This window comes from Gorilla gorilla, chromosome 19 (genome assembly GCF_029281585.2).
Source record: "Gorilla gorilla gorilla isolate KB3781 chromosome 19, NHGRI_mGorGor1-v2.1_pri, whole genome shotgun sequence".
NCBI lineage: Eukaryota > Metazoa > Chordata > Mammalia > Primates > Hominidae > Gorilla > Gorilla gorilla.
Window position 1 is genome coordinate 29050018 of NC_073243.2, and position 17549 is coordinate 29067566.

General features: G+C 39.8%; 1 long non-coding RNA gene across 1 annotated transcript; it reads right to left on the reverse strand.

The window, feature by feature from the left end:
* Positions 1-12051: 12051 nt before the first annotated feature.
* Positions 12052-15685, reverse strand: LOC129527919 (uncharacterized). Its single transcript, XR_010131664.1, has 2 exons — positions 15488-15685; positions 12052-12772 (listed from the first exon to the last, which is right to left on the reverse strand). It is a non-coding gene; the product is annotated as an uncharacterized lncRNA (long non-coding RNA).
* Positions 15686-17549: the final 1864 nt, after the last annotated feature.

Consider the following 17549-nt stretch of genomic DNA (forward strand, 5'->3'; position numbering starts at 1 on the left):
CTGAGTCTGACCCCTAGACATTCTGATTTAATTAATATGAGGGTACAACTTGGGCCCTGGGATTTTAATGTGTAGCAGTTTGCTGACCTCTGCTCTAGAGCAGTTTCTCAAGCTTCATTGATAAAAATCTCCAGGAAATGCATGTTATAGTTTCAGATTCTCAGGATTCCTCCTGGACTCATGATTTCAGTATCTCCAAGAGCCAGGTTTTGGAGGCTGCATTTTTACCAGCACCCTAGGTGACTCTTCATCAGGAACATTTGGAAAACACTGTTTCAGAGTAGTTCAAAGACATAGAACCCAGAAAAGAAGGAGTATCTATCAAAGCAATGTGCTTCTTGACTCTCCTAATACATGGCATTACTTCGTGTGTCATCATAGAAATGCTCATTCGTGAAGCACAATTATGAATTTATTGTGCTTGGTTCACTAATGAATTGTGTTGACTAGTAATCTCTATATTTTAGAACAGGATCTTTAAATTCATCATTTACTCATTCATTCATTCCAAAAATATTTATTGAAGGCTATAAGTACCAGACCAAGTTCTAATTACAGTAGACCCTTGAACAACATGGGCATCAGGGGTACTGACCCCCACACTATCAAAAACCCCCATGTAACTTTTGACTCCTCCAAAACTTAACTACTAATAGCCTACTATTGACTAAAAGCCTTACCAATCCACACGTTTTGTGTGTTATGTGTATTATATGCTGTATTGTTAAAGTAAGTTAGAGAAAAGAAAATGTTATTAAGAAAATTAAAAGAGAAAATATATTTACTATTCATTAAGGAGGCATGGATCATCACAAAGGTCTTTATCCTTGCTGTCTTCACTTTGAGTAGGCGGAGGAGGAGGAGAAAAAGGGGGCTTGGTCTTGCCGTCCCACTGGTTGCAAAGGTGGAAGGAAATTTGCAATAAGCAGGCTCATGTAGTTCAAATCCGTGTTGCTCAAGGGTCATTGGTACCGAGGATATAATGTTGAACAAATAGAAGTCCCTACTACCTGGCATCTCTGTTCTAATAAGAGACTAAATAGTAAAAAAAAAAGTAGTAAACAGGATAACCTAGTTATATATTTGAGGTGTTGTGAAAGAATAAAACTCATTAAATAGCAGAAACTGGCTAAGGGTAAAGAGTAGTCTGCATTAGGCAGGCTAATGGGAGTTAGGTTTATTAATAAACTATGAGAACCTCTTTAAGAAAAACTCAGAAAAGTGTGCTCCAGACAGAGGAATAGCAAGTGCAAAAGGCCTGAGCTGGAACAAGCTCAGTGTGTTCTAAGAATAGAATATCAATGTAGTGGTTTCACAGAGAACAGGAATGTTTCAGGGTGAGGTGGCAGAAACAAGCATGGAATCAAGTCATGCAGGATCTTGCGGGCCCTGATAAAGGGGTTGGGTTTGACTCAAAGAAGAGTTGAAAGTCACTGGAAGATTTTGACAGGGAAGTGATATGTTTTGGAGGCTTTTTGGAGAATGAATTTTGGTGGTCAGAGTGGAAGCCTGTTGGGCAGCTATTATAGTTGTCCAGGTAAGAGATGAAGGTTTTTTGGCCTGGAGAAAGTTCACCTATTCCCCAGTGTTTGTTCTATTGAAATATTTATATCAGTTGATTTTCTTCCCCTGTTTAAGGAAAAAGAAAAAGAAAAACAGATTTTTTTTCCCCTGTGGTTTTTATGTTTTATAGAAGTCTTTTTCTTTCTTTGTACATCCAACCAGAACAAGTGAATTCTTACCATTTTTGGAGTGAGAGTGGGGGAGGACCGTCCACCCATTCCTGATGAGCCTTTTACTATGGTTAAGGTAAAGATTTTTATTCATAAATCTCTAGAGTATTTGCTTTTCATGACTTTTTCTCTAACTTTGGTTTTGAAGCCCCTTTAATGCTCTTTGTCAATTGTGCAATGCTTTCCATGTGAGTGGAAGGAGATCTCATACCATTTCGAGTGGTTAAGTGCCTTTAAATGATTTAAAATGCTGGGAAGATATTTAAGTCTTTGGCAGGGGGATTTGAAGAGCATGTTATTTCCAGCTGTGGGTTAGGTCCATATTTGGATGGAGAAATTCTTAGCATCAAGAATATCACAGAATACATCCAGGTGTTTTTAAGAGCTGCAAAAATGTCACAGCTAAGAAGAACCTTTCATTGTTCCTTCAAGATACTACACTGCCACACTCCTTTCTCAATGAAAATGAATACCATGAATCGTGCTGCTGAAAGGACTCTTGGATTCAATCCAGGAGGCTAGGAGGAAAGTGGGCTTTGGAGAACATTAAAAGCAGGAAACTGGAGCAGGAGAGTGTGGGCACTTGCGAAGGTGCTAAAGATGAACAGGACTTAGCTTTGTAAAGAAAGTGGTTGGGGGTAGGTGGTAGAAAATTCCATTCTGGAAGAGTAAGAGTTATAAAGAATGGGAATTGGGAGGGGAACTCGAAAAGTAATAAAGCATTACATTTATGGTGTTAGGGTAAGAAGAAGAAGAAAAAAGACTATGTCTTTATGAATTGAGTAAAATAGTTGCTCTTGGGACCTGTATAAGTTATCAGCTCACAAGCAGTTATACTAAACATTGTTTTAACTGGGATGTTAGTATATTTGCCTGTATTTTAAGGTTGACATTCAGGAGGACAATCAGACAACATATTCCTTTGTGTTGCTTTCAGAGAGAGGACAAGGTGGTGATTAGACCATGGAGCATTTCAAACTGAAGACTGCATGAAATCTGCTGGGCTGTGATCCAATTAATGGCAAAGCAATTCAACATAATTGACCCCCAAATAGTTGACTCAGTGACACATGGATAGAGCTTTGACAGCTTAGCAGTGAGATCAGGAAAGGAAATTAATATGTGATTTAAGTAAATTCAGGAATCTGGTAGTTTAATGGACTTAGACACTTTCATCCTTTGTTATTAAATTGAATCTGGCCCAGTTAGGAGTTATTGGAAAATTGATTGTAATAAACTGGCGTCTGTGATATGCTTCTTCCTGGATCACCTGGGGGAAATGATTCAACAACAGCACAGGCACACACTCACACACTTAACTTACACAGACCCACCTTGTGTTTCTTCCTAGCAGGGTGGGTGTAAAGTGTGATAAATGGTGAAAAGGTTTGGAACCAAAAGTAGGACTTATGAATGCCAGAAAAACCAGGGTTGGACATAGTTCAAGCAACACATTTTTAATTAAAAGAAAAAATTGGTCTTAAGCTTGTTTCTTCTAGATTCAGGTCTCATATTTAATCTAACATTTTCATGGCTGCTGTAAGGACTTGGGTTTGTTGCTTAAGTCTCCCTTGAAATACCTGTTTGTTCACTGGGTTTTAGACTCTGCTGCTGTGACTCTTCCCCCACCACTTTATCTATGCACGTGCGGGTATATGTGTCATGATATAATACATGTGAAGACAGCAGGTTTAAATTTTTCATTAGTTTGTTAGTGCAGAAGGAATACATAATTATAAAACTTTAAACCATTAAGTGAAATGACTCAGAAATAGAAAATCAAATACGGCATGTTCTCACTTATAAGTAGGAGCTAAATAATGTGAACACATGGACACATAGAGCAGTATAATAGACACTGGAGACTCAGAAAGGTGGGATAGTGGATAGCGGGAGGTGTTGGTGAGAGATGAGAAATTACCTAATGGGTACAATATACACTATGTGGATGATAGTTACACTGAAGGCCCAAACTTCTCCAGTGCGCAATATAACCATGTAAGAAAACTGCACTTGCACCCAACAATCTATTTTTTAAAATTTTAAATGTAAATAAAATTAAATTAAATTTCAAATTATATGAAAGTATTTGAAGCAAAAGGTAAAAGAATATTTTAAATTTAAATAGACATTTTCAAATAGTCTTACACAGAAAGCTTGTGCCAATTTATACTCTCACAAACAGTATATGAGAAATCCCGTTTTTTATTCCTTTGCATAGTTTGTATAAGAGTTTAGTATGTGTGTCTCAGTGTAAACTTGAGCGTTTATGAATGTGGAGTTCGGGGTTTGTTTGTTTTCATTTCACAAAATGATGTTGCTTACTGTTCTCCAGGCTCCCTGTCTGCTTCATATTCCTCTCAAACAGCAAGCTCCAGCCAGGGCCAGGTCTATATCCTTACTCCTTCCTTGGCCTGGGAGACTTCTTTGATTCTGCTAAGTTGTCATCTTCTCATCTTCCAAGCCTTAGCTCAAACAAAATTTTCCCTACAGAATTTCCCTCTCCACTGTTATAGAGAAATCCCAATTCACTTCAAAGTAACCATCTGTATCACACTTCTTTATTTATTTCCCTCAAAGAATGTATCAGAATCTGAAATACCCTTGACCATGTATTTATTTGTTTTCTCTCTCTCTGTATTAGTCCATTCTCACACTGCTAATAAAGACATACCCGAGACTGGGTAATTTGTAAAGGCAAGAGGTTTAATTTTCTCACAGTTCTGCAGAGCTGGGGAGGCCTCAGGAAAATCGCAATCATGATAGAAGGGGAAGCAAACATGTCCTTCTTCACATGGTGGCAGGAAGGAGAAGAATGAGTGTCCAGTGAAGGGGGAAGCCTTTTACAAAACCATCAGATCTCATGAGAACTAACTCACTATCACAAGAACAGGATGGGAGAAATCACCCTCATGATTCAATTATCTCCACCTGGTCCCTCTCATGACACTTGGGGATTATGGGAAATACAATTCAAGATGAGATTTTGGTAGGGACACAGCCAAACCATATCATTCCATCCCTGGCTCCTCCCAAATCTTATGTCTTCACTATTCAAAACATAACATACCCTTCCAACAGAAGTCTTAACTCACTCCAGCATTAACTCAAAAGTCCAAGTCCAAAGTCTCATCTGAGACAAGGCAAGTCCCTTCTGTCTATGAGACTGTAAAATCAAAAGCAAGTTAGTTTCTTCCTAAATACAATGGAGGTACAGGTATTGGGTAAATACACCCATTCCAAATGGGAGAAACTGACAAAACAAAGGAGCTACAGGACCCATGCAAGTCTGAAATACAATAGGGCAGTCATTAAATCTTAAAGTTCTAAAATGATCTCCTTTGACTCCTTGTCTCACATCCAGGTCATGCTGATGCAACAGGTGGGTTCCTATGGTCTTGGGTAGCTCCGTCCCTGTGGCTTTGCAGGGTACAGCCCCCCTCTAGGCTGCTTTCATGAGAAGGTGTTGAGTTTCTGCGCCTTTTCCAGGCACATGGGTGCAAGCTGCAGGTGGATCTACCATTCTGGGGTCTAGAGGACTGTGGCCCACTTCTCACAGCTCCACTAGTCAGTGCCCCAGTGGGGACTCTGCATTGGGGCTCCAACCCCACATTTCCCTTCCACACTGCCCTAGTGGAGTTTCTTCTTGAGGGCTCTGCCCCTGCAGCCAACTTCTGCCTGGACATCCAGGTGTTTCCATACATCCTCTTAAATCTAAATGAAGGTTCCATAACCTCAATTATTGACTTCTGTGCACCTGCAGGTTCAACACTATGTGGAAGCTACAAGTCTTGGGGATTGCATCCTCTGAAGCCATGGCCTGAGCTGTACCTTGGCCCCTTTTAGCCATGGCTGGAGAAGCTGGGACATAGGACGCAAAGTCCCTAGGCTTAACACAGCAGGAGAACCCTGGGCCTGGCCCAGGAAACCGTTTTCTTCTCCTATGCCTCAGGGCTTGTGAGGGGAGGGGCTGCCATGAAGGTCTTTAACATGCCCTAGGGACATTTCTCCCACTGTCTTGGTGTTAACATTTGGCTCCTTGTTACTTATGCAAGTTTCTCCAGTCAGCTTGTATTCCTGCCCAGAAAATGGGGTTTTCTGTTCTATCACATTGTCAGGCTGCAAATTTTCCAAACTTTTATGCCCTGTTTCCTCTTGAATGCTTTGCTGCTTACTTCCACCAGATGCCCTAAATCATCTCTGTCAAATTTAAAGTTCCATAGATCTCTAGGGCAGGGCCAAAATGCCACCAGTCTCTTTGCATAGCAAGAGTAAGCTTTACTCCAGTTCCCAACAAGTTCCTCATCTCCATCTGAGACCACCTGAACCTGGACTTCATTGTCCATTTCACTATCAGCATTTTGGCCAAAGTCAGTCAACAAGTCTCTAGGAAGTTCCAAACTTTCCCACATTTTCCTGCCTTCTGAGACCTCCGAGTCTCTAGGAAGTTCCAAACTTTACCACATTTTCCTGTCTTCTTCTGAGCCCTCCAAACTGTTTCAACCTCTGCCCGTTACCGAGTTCCAAAGTCACTCCCACATTTTTGGGTATCCTTAGAGCAGCACCCCACTTCTGGTACCAATTTACTGTATTAGTCCATTCTCAACATGCTGCTAATAAAGACACACACAAGACTGGGTAATTTATAAATGAAAGAACTTTAATTGACTTACAGTTCTGCAGGGCTGGGGAGGCCTCAAGAAACTTAAAATCATGGAGGGAGGGGAAGCCAAACACATCCTTCTTCACATAACAGCAGGAAGGAGAAGAATGAGTGCCCAGTGAAAGGGAAGCCCCTTATAAAACCAACAGATCTCGGTGGATCACGAGGTCAGGAGATCAAGACCATCCTGGCTAACATGGTGAAACCCGTCTCTACTTAAAAATACAAAAAATTAGCCGGGTGCGGTGGTGGGTGCCTGTAGTCCCAGCTCCTCGGGAGGCTGAGGCAGGAGAATGGTTTGAACCCAGGAGGCGGAGCTTGCAGTGTGCCAAGATCACACCACTGCACTCCAGCCTGGGAGACAGAGTGAGACTCCATCTCAAAAAACAAAACAAAACAAAACAAAACAAACAACAAAAAAAACAGATATCATCAGGTCTCAGGAGAACTAACTCACTATCACAAGAACAAGATGGGGGAAACTGCCCCCATGATTCAATTATCTCCACCTGGTCCCTCCCACAACACATGGGGATTGTAGGAACTACAATTCAAGACAAGATTTGAGTGGAGACACAGCCAAACCATATCACTGGTGGAGCACCAGTGTCTTGAGATCCGAGATTTGTGTGTCTTTTACTGTACTCTTTTGCCAGCCTGGCCCAGTGGCTGTCAGAGAATGAAGTTGAATTTGTTGTATTGATGGATTAACAGCTCCTCCATGGTCCTGGATGGATTAACAGGCCCTGAATGGAGAGGAGGGAGGCAGATAGACATGGTGTCTGACATCTCCACTGATGTTACAGCTTCATACCCAATAGTTCTTTTGAGATAAACATGATGTTCCCCATTAAACTGGTGAACTTTAAATAAACAAGAGAGGGTTTTTTTTTCTCCAGGTTCTCCTTTTGAGATGAAACTGTAGGAAATCTATCACATTTGAAATTCTTGCTCATGTTTTTCTATTTAGTTCAACTTATTTTCCAAATTATAATTTGGGTCATAAATACCAAAATAAGTTGTTTGGTATTTTTGGGAAAACAGTATATTAATTTATCTGATGTTTGCATTTTTTCTACTTCTAAGAAAAAACAGGAGACATTCATGGCAATGCGATATGACAGGAGATTGTCCTGTTGGTAGTGATGGTTTGTTTTTTTCTGTATCGCCCACCCATTGTACAGCATTCAGAGAATTCTGAAAGTACAAAGAAGGAATTGTAATTCTTAAATTACCTTTTATTGTCAAAATAAGCATTTTTTTCTTGAGCTCGATTTCTCAAAAGCAAACACTGAGAGGAGAATTGGCATGTAAGTTATTTATTTTGGAAGTAACCTCAAGATCACCTGTAGGAGAGTGGGGAAGTAAGAGGAGGAAGGAAGGTATTCAACAGAAAGTGTGTTAAAGAGCAGGTCACTATCATAAGCAACGGGCTTAATCCTGCTGGGGATGTCTGTGAGGCTATATAATACAGACCTCCGAGTTGTCCCACTCAGTTAAAAGTAAATTGATGTATTCATATGCCATTTCCAGCCCATGATTGGTTGAGGGCTGCTGCTAGGGATGTTAACTTGCTGGGCACCCACTCGTGTCTTCTGGTCCTGCTCCAAGCACAGACTGACGAAGGTACCATGGCCAAAGAAAGCCCTAAGGCTGAGACTCGGGGGAAGGTACATTAAAAAGAGAGCATGCACCAGAACAGTGTGTGGTACAGAGGCACGGGAGGGCATGGACGGCGCCTCCCACACAATCATTAGAGACTGGCTGGCATAAACCCAATCCAGCACCAAGTTCTACCCTCCCCTACAAACAGGCAGTGCTTAACAGATACAGCAGTAACAGAAACACTAGTTTAGGAAAATCAAATTCAAGACTGAACATACCAACAAAAGTCACCTTTAGTGGTTGTGGCAGTGACCCAAGGCTCCAAACATGCTTGCACCAGTTGACTTGGTCTCTTGTGTTCCTATCATTCACCAGGAGGAGAACATGCACCCAGGTAGTTGCTTGTCCAAGGAGAGTGTGAAGTGGGGCAAACCTGAATCCAACCCAAATGCAGAAGCCCAGCCCAGCTAAATGTCACCTAGAGTAGAGCCACCTTAGTCTGCAGATGTGTGAGCAAGAAAAATAAATGCTTATCATTGTCAGTCAGTACTTTTCAGGATTGTTTGTTATGCAGTATTATCGCAACAATAGCTGACTGACACAATACTCCAGGGAACAGATTTAATAGAGCAATGAGAACAATAGTTTAAATTTTTAATTGCAATCTTCACAGACATAGAGTGGATATTACAGACCTTTTTAAAAAGGAAGAGAGAATCAATGAGACAGCTTGTGAATTATGAATGCTATCACTAAAATTAAAATCTCAGAAATGTGGACTAAATGGTATCATGGATACAGACAAAGAAGAATAAATTCTTGAGTTACTAGATAGAGCCTAAAACTTGACCTGATGTTTAGCACAAAGAAAGAAAAAGATAACTATAAATCTTGATAAATGATGGATAGATCCAAGAAAGGAGGAAAGCAAATGTGAGAAGTAGTGTTGGGAAAAAATATCGAAGAATTAAGAGCTCATCAAATATTTGAGAAGGAATGAATGAAAAAGGGCCATCACTGAGATACATTGTGGCAAATTTTTATTAGAATAATAAAATTTGAGGTAGAGAAAAGGATACCTATGAGGGAAAAAGACTGAATTAACACCAATGCTCTCATTAGCAATGTTGGATTTAAACATTAAAATTTAAAAAAAGTTTGATAAATTAGAAACAGAGGGAAATTTTACTAACTAACTAAATGATATTGCTAGGAACCTATAGCAAACGTCATATTTAATGGTGAAACAATTAAATTATTCTTTTTATAGTTTGTCAATTTTAATTTTCAGTTTCAAATATGTCATACGTAACTTTTCAAGCTAAATTGATACAGATCTATACAAAGAGTGTGAAGGGTTGCATACTATTTCATTCTGTACCTGATGTGTTCTAATGTATTTAGTCAGTCCCTCTTTTGTAGGGGATTGATGATGTCTAATTTAAAATTGAAAAATGTGCACGACAGTTGAAAATTCCTCTACCCTCTCTAAATCTGATTGGATATTACCAATATCTTTAATCTTGAGTAATTAATGACTAAAAAATACATCTTCTGGGTTTATTAAAATATTCTTTTACAAGTACTACTCTGCAGTGTATATGCTGTGGAAATTTTAAAAATAAAATCGAAAAATAAAAGTACTACTCAGCTCAGGAGGCTAAGGTGGAAGGATCGCTTGAGTCTGGGAGGTGGAGGTTGCAGTGAGCCAAGTTCATGGCACTGCACTCCAGCCTAGGCAACAAACTTCTCTCAAAACAAGCAAACAAAAGAAAGTGCCACTAAAGCTAAAGATCCTCTTATATTTTTTCATTCAATATGAATGACTGGTGAATACGTGCACCAGGTCTTTCCCGAGCAATAGGAATACATCACTGAACCAAATGCAATTCACTGTCCTCAAGAACCCCATGTCTTCCTTCTTTTACCAGCTATCTGTTAATCTACTCAGCTGGTCTTCTTGCTCCTTTTGATTTTTACAAACCATTCATGCATTAGAGTAGTAATCCTTTGTCATGTGTGTTACAAAAATTTTTAGCACACTGTTTATGTTTTAGCTCTTTAGAGTTCTTTTGTGGAATCTCGGGGAAGTTTTGACTTTATGTAGACACATTTTTTATGTTTGCCTATTTTTCTATCTATTTATCCCAGGATTGAAGAAATAGTCTCCTACATTTTCTTCTAATACTTTTATAATTATTGAGCTTTTAACTGAAACTTTTAACTTACCAAGTCATATGTAAAACAGATTTATTCCCTGCCTGGGCATGACTTAAGAATCATATATACCATGTATAATCTAGAGTGCATTGTTTGGTAATGAAAGAGTGCTTTCACATATTAATGGTTATGCTTTTACTCCTGCATCAGATTCTCCTGTGTTAAACATGTCACCATCAGAATGGTATCAAATCACCCAAGTCAAAATGTTCTTCTTCGAAGCAGTTGATGCCTTTAGAATAAGGTCCAAAATCCTTAACATGGCTTACACAGCCTTTCACCACAGGCCTCCCTAGCCTCTCCCCAGCGCAGCTCACCCTCCTCTTCCTGGCCCCTGCACCTACTTCAATTGCGGCTCCCTGCACATGTCATGCCCTCTCCCCTGGAGCCCTCCTGCTTGACCTGGTTGCTTCTCACTTAGCTAACTCCTATTTATCCCTCAGTTTCCATGTTCCCTGCTCAAGGAAAGGCTGGCAGTCAGTTTATAAATATTTCTTGGGCCACCTACTAAATGCCAGACCAATGATCACCCTCACTCCACAACCAAGGCTGAAGAGGTATTAATCCTATGTCTGGCATATCAGCCATCACAACAACTTACAACAGCCTCATGGCTTGATGATAACAAATTGCTAGGTAGCAAGCATCTTGAGGGTAAGGACCTTGTCCTTTTCACTAGCATTGCAGCAGCTGACATAGAAATCAAAGTGAATACAGACAAAACGGTAAGCCAATGAGAGCCAGGAGGAAAGTATGATACAATTTCATTTCCTGGAAAGTGAATAGGGCAAGAGAAAATATGCCTGTTGTTCAAATACCTGTGCCATGGGTGGCTTTGAAAGAACACTGACTTTGAAGTCAGGAGAACTTGTTTCAACTTGTGGTGGCATCCAGTCCCAACCCTATGACCTTGAATGAGTAAACTTTTTCAGCTCCTGTTTCCTCATCTATTAATCAGCATAACGCCTATGCTACCCAAATCTCAGGGTTATTACATTTCTTGAGCTCTTATGATGTGCCACACATTGCAATTATTTCATTAATTTTATTACCTTGTTTAATCTTCATGCTGTATGGTGGAGATATTATTATTATCCTCACCCATAAGTTGGAGAGTCTAAGGACACTGGGCCCACATGAGGAAATTAGAGAGGGTTACTTAGTGTAGTAAGAGTACGTAGAGTTTATTTAGTGTCGTCTGAACCTTGGAGGGGTTAAATGAGCTAACCAAGTTCACACAGCTTCAAAATGGTAGAGCTGAGACTCTGACCCAGGACTGCTTGACACCTGAGCAAGAGCACTTAATCACTGCTTAAGGCTCACTCATGTCAGAACAAGAGAGTTTGTAAGTGGACAGGCTTTGCAAACTGTCAAGCACAAGGTAAATGCTGGTGATGAGGAGCAAGTCATTTGTACAACAAGGAAGGCAGCGGTATCATCTGGACGTATGTTTGCCTTCAGGGAGGGATGAATGCCTGGGATTTCAGATCTGATCCAAGTTCAATGTGTCTGGCCCAAGGTTATTTTTGATTCAAGGCCACTGTGTCCTGGTTTCTATCAACACTGAAATAAACACCGCTTTGCAATCTGCGCCTTTTATTAATGGTGTGACTCACTTAATGAGGGCTTTGCTGACTCACATCAATCTTCCTTGTAGAAGAGGCCCATCAAGGAATTGTAGACAGCTGCCAGCCTGGATCTACTCTGCGTCAGCGTTTGGCAAATTCAGCCACCCTGCAAACACCTTCTTGCTTCAGAAGAGGGGAAAGAGTGAAGCTTCAAGGCTAAAGATCAGCACAACACACACACAGACACACACACACACACACACACATTTAAAAGCCTATTTTATTGGGTTTATCTGGACATTGTTGTTGTCGTTGTTTTAAGTTCCAGGCAGCCAATCAGCCATGGATGGATTACTCTTAAAACCTGATCATAAAATATTGTCCACATGGGCAAAGGCACTAATCAAAACTGTGAAAGGAAAGGTTTGAATTAAGGAAAAAGTTCAATGAGACACAAGGGATTTTTCATTGCAAAGTTTCTCTAATTTTGTATCCCACGCTGACCCATAAAGGAACAAAATATTCTGCCTTGATGCCAACATGTGATTTAGCGTAGTCTGTATTACAGAATGGCCACAGCTTGAAGATGGCAGCTTGGTTTCCCCAGAGTCTGGAGCAGAACTTGTAGTTTTGTCTACACACAATGACCCATTGACAATTTTTTCCTGAGGAATTGCTTTTTCTTTGTTGTTATGTGAAAAAGCTTTGCCCGATCTGCTAGTTCTTAGGTCTGTTTTTTGTCACTGTCCACATAGAGTTCTTGGAAAACAATACGGGCTAACCCCAAGTTTGGTTGTGAATTTCTTCCATAATAACCCACACGTCTTGTTTTACATGTAAGTTGCTTGCTGTGTCCTTCTCTCCTTGCCCTCCCTATGAGTCACCCACTTAGGTTGGGAGCTTCTAGATAACGACGCCCCTTCCAGGACCAGCATCCGTCCCTTTTCCACCCGCACAGTCCTGCCTGGACTGACGAAGGAAACCTAAAAACAAGGAAAGTTTTCATAAGCATTGCAATAAAAGGAATGGTGCTATTTAAATGTGAGATTATACAATAGATATAACATAGAGTAACACATAAGAATCACCTGGGCAGCACTGTAACTCACCTTTCCAGGATAGCAATTCTGACCTCATAAGAAACATGTAGGGAGTCCCCTTGTAGATTCTATTGTTTCTGGGTTGAGTGATGCTGGAAGTGGGGAGATGCTGAGAGGCTCAAAGAGATTGCTTCATTTAGAGGACTCTCTGGCTACCATGCAGAGGTGGAACTGCAGGGCCTCTGTGCGGTTCTGAGTTGGGGGTTTCAACAAAACAGTCATTCTCCTCCTCCCCACCCCTGCCTCTAGGCATAAGGAGTGCCAGTGCCTGAGAAGAAGACATGTGGAATTCACAACTGGCCTTGCCAGAACACTTGGGCCAGAAGCCAGGCACCAGCAAAGGCAATGGAGGCAGGATAGAGGATTCTCTCCAAAGCAAGATTCCTTATTGCAGCAGGCAGTGGCCACTACAGCGGTTGGCCAGATAGAGAGAAGAACTGCAGAGAGGAATTCATCCTGCCAGAATGCCAGGATGAATTGCTGAAGCATCACCCACCTATCTCGTTATTCGGCTTCTGAACTGGTAACCAGACACCCAGATTAAGAGCTGAGAGGAAGACTGTGGAAAGGAAGGGGACAAATATAAGACATGGACACTGTTGAGGGATTCAAAGAAAATGAAAAGAAAAGAAAGGAAATAGTGCACTCAATAAGTAGAGAAGGAATTAGGGAAAATGGTCAGAAACAGTCAGAATGTGGGTGTGTTGGCTGCTGTTACCAGTCTTAACAACACCCAGAAGAGAGAGATGACCGCCAGTTTACAATGGGATGGGCTGCAAGCCCTTGGAAGGGAATACAGCTTTTCCAGGAGGAACATTTTCTGCTTGTAGTCTTCAATTTGAGTAGACTGAGAGTTTAGTAACCCTTACAGAGCTAAAAACAAACAAACAAACAAACAAAAACCAATTTCTCCTAAACTCCAAACTGAAGCAGTTTTAAGTAATGACTTGAAGTCCTGGAATTAGCAAGATATAAAACTTTGGTCCCAAATCTCTGCTCAAAAATCTTTCATTATGGGATCCTTAGCAGATGACATGTTCTAGCCTGGTAGGAATGGTAAGATTACCCAGGATTATCCCCAAAGCCTGTTGTTTTAGACAACTTCAAGGTCACTATTGAGAGGAGGGTTGCATAGAGCACAGAGTTCGGTTTGGAAACTATATGGAAACAAGATCTTTGGCAGTAGTTACTTACACATGCAACTGATGGGAAGCAAATAAACAGGAAATCTACTAAATTATTAAGGGAATTCTATCCAAATAAATCACAAGCTTACCCTCAAAAGCCAGTAATCATTCAACCCCTAAGCAACCTCCAGGCCCTCAAAACTGCATCGGCAGGAAGAGAGCAAATAAAGCACACAGCCCCCAGAAAGATCAACCTTTCCAAAGCCCACCCCAGATATGACCACCAAGGACAATAAGCAAGGAGCAGAAGCTGAGGCTGCAGGATGGGACCACCAAGCCATCGACCGGCCTGCCAGGTAGGAGGGTCTTTGCTGTGGCTACTTCATGGCATGGCTCATTGCTATAGATCCAGTTGGAAGGAAGAACAGAATTAGGATCACACAGTAGCCACTGCTCAGTAACTATTGTGTGTTTCCAATTCTTTTTCTCCAAGAATACATTTTTGTTTTGGTCATCATATTTCTCCTTCACTGATATAGATTAGATATGGAAGGACAGGAAATGTGTGTTTGGGGTTAGACACTGATTGATGAGGAGCCATAGCAGACATGGAGAAGATTGCACATCATCCTGCAATCATGGAGTTTGAGTTGAGCGCCCTAACTAGATAGGACTTGGGACTGTCTCCCTGTGGAAGAGGAATATGCCAAAAGAATGGAACAAATGCACCTGGATATTCAGGTGGTCAAAAGGTCAGAATGACAGAGACAGATAATTGACCTCAATATCTATTTTCTTCTATCCCAGAAATAAATGTCTAGCTGAACAGATGGCTAGTCAGAGTGAAGAAGATGCTTCATGGCCTCCCTCGCATTGTAACTAATTTCTAGCCTTCTTCCTAGAAGGTATATGCACCTTCTAGGAAGATTCCTTAATAGGAGGGTCCAACCTCTTCTTTGGGCTTTCTTCCTTCATGCTGGATGGAAGAAGATGTGATAGATGGCGCTGCAGCAGCCATTTTGTTACTTAGGAATGAAAGTGAAAATAAGATGGGCATCCTGATGACTGTGAAACTAAACTTCCATAGCAGCTCCAGACTGCCTAATGATTTTTTTATGAAAGAAAAAATCAACCGAATTTGTAAAAGTCATTATTTTTTTCCCCTTGGCCCTTACAAACTTAATATAACTATAATACATGTATAACCTAAAATTACCCAAAGAAATATTCCAATCAACTAGTAGATGGATCACAATAAAGAGTCTTCACATAGAAAACTATGATATGAAAGAATTGAGAGTAGGTGAGAAAACTATTAAAGTAAAACATAAAGTCTAAATAATTCCCCAGATAAGGCTGTAAAAGTAATTAATGAATAAAAAGTTTCATGATGTAAAGTAATGATTATCATTTAAAAAGTTAAAGGATGTATTCAATCTTACTGATCATTACAATGTTACTGCTGACTTACCATGTGCTAGGCACTGTTGTAAATGCATCCTGTGCACTGTGTCATTTTATTTTCATAATAACCCTATGATACTATTATGCCCACTTTCGAGATGGGGCAGCTGAGGCACAGAGAAGGTAAACCCTTTGATCACTGCCCTATGTTATCTGTCAGCCAAAACCTAGGAGATGGCAGAGAAAAGTAAGAAGTTAAATAAGAGTGTTAATTTCTTCATTTTATATAAAGAGGACTCATGAGTGTTTTGCACTTGTTATTGCCAATTAGGTTATCGATGGCAATGAAGCAAAAACAGAATGTATCTGTTCTAAGTCACTAGAGGAAAAGGTGTTTACGAAAAGGAATAACAGCCCATACAACAAAAAATTAAAAGTAAAGGAAAAATAAGAGAACATTAAAAATAAAGTACAAAACTACAGAAATAAAAGAAAAAATAACACTCATTACATTAAATGTATAGTTGGCCCTCTGCATCTACAGGTTTCACAACTGCAAATTCAACCAACCTCATATTTAAAATATTCAGACATGAACAATAAAGAATAATAATACAATAATTAAAAAGATATAAATAAAAATAACAGTATAAGAAAAATTTACATAGCATTTACATTATATTAGATATTATAAGTAATGTAGAAATTATTTTAAGGACACAGTAGGATGTGTGTGGGTGATATGCAAATACTATGCCATTTTTTATAAGGGACTTAAGCATGCTTGGATTTTGGCATCCTGGGGGTCCTGGAACCAATCCCCCACTGGTATAGAGGACTGACAGTAAATGCTTAAACTACTCTATTGAAGGGTGAAGTCCTACAAGTTTAGGCAAAATATAAGATACAACAGTGAAATCAATGTACTGTAAATAAGGACCAGAAACTAACCCACTTATTTAGTATATGCTAAAAGAGATATTTTAAGTCAATTGATACATGATTGTATTAGTCCGTTTTCACACTGCTGACAAAGCCATACCTGAAGCTGGGCAATTTACAAAAGAAAGAGGTTTACTGGACTTACAGTTCCACATGGCTAGGGAGGCCTCACAATCATGGTGGAAGGCAAGGAGGAGCAAGTCACATCTTACGTGGATGGCAGCTGGCAAAAAGAGAGCTTGTGCAGGGAAACTCTCATTTTTAAAACCATCAGATCTCATGAGATTCATTCACTATCACGAGAACAGTGCAGGAAAGACTTGCCCCCATAATTCAATCACCTCCCATTGGATCCTCCTATGACATGTGAGAATTGTGAGAGTTACAATTCAAGATGAGATTTGGGTGGGGACACAACCAAGCCATATCAATGATGTAATTCGCCAAATGGTAGCTTATCTACCATTAACTGCAAGAATTAAGTTCCCTACATCAAAATGAAGCTGAAGTGAATCATAGGTAAAAATATTTAAAAAGCAACCTAAAAAAATCATAAAAGTATCTTTAAATAATTTAGAGCAAGTATGGTCTTTATATACATATAAGAGTAAAGGTAAAAGCATAAATGAAAAGATATGTGATACAATAGAACCATTTACCAAAACACACAATAAGCAAATCGAGATAGAAGAAATTGGGGTAAAAATAGCAATATTGAAGGCAGGAAAATAGATTAAATTCAAGATATATAACGTCCAAAAATCAATAAAAGATAAGCAACAAGCTAAAATAAAAAGAGAAAAGAGTTTGAACATAAAATTTACAAAATAACCATTTAAAAAAATTTTTTTTACAATTTTTTAATAGAGACAAGGTCTCACTATGTTGCCTAGGCTGGTCTCAAACTCCTGGGCTCAAGCAATACTCCCACCTTAGCCTCCCTAAGTGCTGGAATTACAGAAGTGAGCCACTGCTTCCAGCTAGTAACCATATTTAAAGCATGATACTGCTCAAAATCTAATAGCAATTTTCATTAATAACCATAAAAAGGAATACATTTTCCAATGTTGACAAAGATATGGGAAAAATACATCTATATAGCATTTCTGAGGGTGTAAGTTAGTTCAACTTTGGAAAAGTATTTTGGCAAAATATACAAATCTATCAAACCTTTAAAAATGCTTACC